Below are 4,776 nucleotides of genomic sequence, written 5' to 3' on the forward strand. Positions count from 1 at the left end.
TTTTTTTTTAAGTGGAGAATTTCTAGTATATAAAAGTAGACAGGAGACAATAAACCCACAAGTATCCATTATCCAACCCCAATAACCATCAGCCTACAGCCAGTCAACCTTATCTAAACCTCATTCAGGCCTCCTCTGGTTTTATTTGAAACAAATACCAACCATCAAATCATTTCATCCATAAATATTTAGGTATGTATGTATTTTAAAAGTTAGGATTCTTTTTTTTTCCCCTTTTAAAAACATAACCACAATACCATCATCATATCCAAAAAAATAAATATATTTAATATCATGACATATCTATTTGGCATTTACATTTCCAATTGTTTGATGAATGTCAGGGTGTTTTTTCCCCCATTAAAAATATTACAATCCAAGTAAAGACCATAGTTTGCAATTTGTTAAATTTTAGAATACTCTTTCAGTCTATACTCTCATCTTGCAGCTTTACTTATTGAGGACATTCAGGCATGTAGTAGAGTCCCTCACAGTTGGGGTTTTGCTGATTGCATCGCTCTGGTGTGACAACGTTTTCTTCTCTCCTATCACTTCTGTGTGTCGTGTAAATTAGTATTTGGATCTAAAGGCTTGATCAGATTTAGGTCATGCAGCTATTTATGGAAAACGGGAAATAGCCCTGGTGTGATTGAGTCCACGAATCCGTGGGCTCCATGCCTGACCTCAAGCTCTACCACCCAGGGTTACTGTGTTCAGGAGCCATCGGCAAACACTGGGGTGCTGAGTACAGAGGTGGGCTGAGCCAATTGGCTGAGTCATCCTAAGCCCTCAGGTGCTTGTTCCCTCTTCTGCAGTGGATGTTCTCTGATAGCATTAATAGGTCAATAGAAGATTCTCACACTTGGCGCTCATTCCCAGAGGTCTAGCCACAGGCCTCTTTTCCAACTTCGTTGTCTTTGGTCTTTTAATTTTGCTCCTTTCAGGCCCCTGACAAATCAGCTAAGCCATTCGCCACAGCCCCACCATTCCATGTTGTCTCTTTCCTCACATAACTCTGTCTACACAAAGAGGATGCCTCCTTCCTGCTGCCTTTTAGAGCCACCGCTGGGCGAGGCTGTGCCATGGCAGCAGTCCACTTAGAGCTGCACTTGCCACTTAACTGGCAAGTGCAGGAACCGCTGGCTCCTAACCGCTCACCTGCCTGCCTGCCTGATCGCCCCTAACCACTCTGCCTGACTGCTTGATCACCCCTAACCACTCGCCTGCCTGGCTGATCACCCCTAACTGACTCTGCCTGGCCCCCACTGCTGCAGCTTTGTCCGGAAGGTCGTCCAGAAGGATGTCTGGAATGATGTCTGGAAGGTCATTTGGCTGTCCGGCCTAATTAGCATATTAAGCTTTTATTATTATAGATTCTGTGGCTCCCTCCCCAGCCTATGACTGGTGACTCTAACTGTATCCTGCTCATGGCCTTATGGCCACCTGACTTTTCACAGTCAGAGGATAAGTTTCTGTAAGGACCCAGTAACATATCAGGAGCTGTTTTTGCAATAACAGTACAGAGTTCTCTGCTGCTGATGCCTTTATCTTGTTCTAGAACACTAAGGATTGCCTTCTTCCTTCATCATTGGGGTGTGTAGGAGATTTACCTGGCTTCTTTCTCTACCACAGACAAGTACAATGCCATGTGAGTTCCCAGGTTGTATGAGCCAAGAGGCAGGGCTGCTTGTATTATAGTGTAGGCCTGCTGCAGTACCTTCTTTTGCTCTGGGCCTCAGTCAAAGCTAGCAACTTTCTGCATCACTAATGAATGGATCACAGTGGGATTGCTAAGTGTAGGATATGTAGCCTCCAAAACTCAACAAAGCCAAGTGCTGTTTCTTTCTCAGTAGTAGGCATTTTAAGGAGCAATAAACTCTTTTACTTTGGAGGAGGGATCTGGACCCTTCAAAACTTTATCAAGATTACAAATCTCTGAATATGATGTTTCTCTAGAATGCATGTCCAGAACATGTCTTTCATCAAGGCATCCAAAATATTTGCTACTTTGTTGAGCATTGGGTCAAATTAGCACAATTTTACCAACTTATCATGGAGAAAGGTGCATCCTATGAACTGTGAGATGTAAGAGATGTTTCACAAAAAAAGCTCACAGTGCTATTAGCCATATTTTTGCTCTAAAATATTTAAAGTATGAACTTAAGTTGCCATTCATAATCTATATATATAAAGAGCCAGAGTCTGTAACTTCCAAAATGACCGAAGGGATGACTGAATGCCAGGCTGCGTGCACAGCAGGCTTGGGGCGGGGGGTGGGCGGGGGGAAGGACTGGCGAGCTGGCTGAACTGCTGACCTCTGAGAGAGAGAGAGAGAGAGAGAGAGAGGCGGGGCTGATCAGCAGCTGCTGTGGCTGCTGGTGAGGCCCAGAGAGAGAAGCAGGGTCTGATCTGCAGCCTCTGTGGCAGCTGCTGATCAGCCCTTGCCTCTCTCTCTGGGTCTCGCCAGCAACCGCGCCCCTCTCTCTCTCTCCGAGAGGTCAGCAGGTCAGCCTGCTTGCCAGCAGCCTGGGGCAGCTGCTGATCAGCCCCACCTCTCTGATCAGGCCTGAATATAGGCCCAGAGATGCTGACTGGCATAGAAACTGACCAATCAGAACCAAATCTGGGTGAACTGTGAGGAGCAATGGCTGCCTAGGAGGTAGAGCTTTTGACACTGACTGGCATAGAAACCCACCAATCAAAACCTAATCTGGGTGAATTATGAAGGCAGAACCTAAGATGGGGGCTGAGGAGGGGTTTTAAAGGCAACAGCTCTTTGGTGTAAGGTGTAAGAAAGCAGTTCAATTTTTTAATAACCAGTTTGGCGGTATAGTGCATATGGCTGGCTATCAGTCCAGATATAGGGATTATGTATTTTTGTCTGCAAAAAGCATCTCCTCCTGCTGAAAAAGGCTCCCCCCCCCCATTTAAGTAATCCTATCCTATATAATCTATCTATACTACTAAAAGGGTAATATGCTAATTAGACCAGGTCGACCGGCCATCTTCCGGATGTCTGACTTCCTTCTGAACAAAGCCATGGTGGTGGGGGCCAATTAGGGGAGATCAGGCCAGCAGTTGGGGGCAAGATCAGGCCTGCAGGGGAGGACAGTTGGAGGTGAGATCAAGTCGGCAGGGGAGGGCAGTTAGGGGTGATCAGGCAGGCAGGCAGAGGCAGTTAGGGGCAATCAGGCAGGCAGAGGCAGTTAGAAGCGACCAGGCAGGCAGGCAGGTGAATACTTAGGAGCCAGCATCCCAGATTGTGAGAGGGATGTCCGACTGCCAGTTTAGGCCCGATCCCCCAAAGGGTCCCCGATTAGAGAGGGTGCTGGCTAGGCTGAGGAACCCCCCCCCCCCCCCCGCCCACCAAGCACTGGGCCACTAGTATGTGATAATTTGCCTTTTAAAAAATGATGTGCCTTATTGAAGAACACAGGGAGTTCCCTAATCACACACACCTGACAGCTAAAATAGCCTCCTTCAATGTGTTTAACAACTGGCCTTTGTGTCGTGTGATTCATTCAATGACCACTATCAGCCTATGTTATATGTTCAGAGTTATAAGGTCCAAATATATTCGTAATGTGATTCAATATTTTTGTATCCTAAACATACCTACTACCCCTAGTCATCTAAATGAATTCAGAAGAAAGAAGTTTCCAGTTAAAAGCAGAATCCTGTGCTTCCAGCAGGGTTTGAATCATACAACCACAAATCAGGCAGCTCCCAAACAGAGAGAAGCCCTTTTGCTTCTAAGAAGTTGGGGGAAGAGTTGTTCAAATGAAATAATTAATAATAATTATTGCCAATAATAATAGCTCCAATAAAACACTCCACAAATACTACAAAAAATGGATCATCTCTTCTTTGTGACATTGGACTGGTGACAGAAATAGGATATGGAATAGACTTGATGTTGAACCTTGATAACAAAGAGCCAGCCAAGCACCTGCTCCCAATAGTATGCAAAGCAGCCGTTTTTAAGTAATGCAAAGATAATTGCTTCAATTGAAAAAATTTTAGTCACATTTTATAATAAAAATATAAAATAGCCCTAACCGGTTTGGCTCAGTGGATAGAGCATCTGCCCTCCGACTAAAGGGTCCCTGGTTGACTCTGGTCAAGGGCATATACCTTTGTTGCAGGGTTGATTCCCCAGTAGGGGGCATGCAGGAGGCAACTGATAGATGTTTCTCTCTCATTGAGTGTTTCTAACTCTCTATCCCTATCTCTTCCTCTCTGTAAAATCAATAAAAATATACTTAAAAAATATATAAAATATATATTTAAAATCTTGATCTATTTAATTTCAACAAAATAAAGATGGCTTAAGGTCTAGAATTTGCCACTTCTATTTGAAATTAAAAATATAAATCTCCTTTTGGTACTTTCTTGCTACAGTTAGTTAATATGTTCTGCTGTCTGTTGTGATCCAAGCACCTTAATGCCTTTTCATTATCCCGGTGTCCACTCGATCATTATTCTTCAAAAAGCCTTTCGTGATGACGGGAGTGGAGACGCAGGGTCTCAGGAGCTGGTGGGTGTGTGGAGGACACCTGGGTTGGAACCTCCTTTTTACCATTTTCTCCCAGTGAGTCTGGGCAAGTTCCTCAACCTCCCTTAGTGTCCACTTTCTAGGTTTAGTACATGGCAGAGCCCCAGTTTCTTGGGGGATAAGGTGGCCATGCTAAATTAATGGGAGCCATTCATGGTTGCCAGGTATCTGCCAAGTCTGTGAGAGGAAAGACCCCGTCCAGGAGTGGAGTGGCGGGGTGT

Source organism: Myotis lucifugus, unplaced genomic scaffold (genome assembly GCF_000147115.1).
Source record: "Myotis lucifugus unplaced genomic scaffold, Myoluc2.0 scaffold_21, whole genome shotgun sequence".
Classification (NCBI taxonomy): domain Eukaryota; kingdom Metazoa; phylum Chordata; class Mammalia; order Chiroptera; family Vespertilionidae; genus Myotis; species Myotis lucifugus.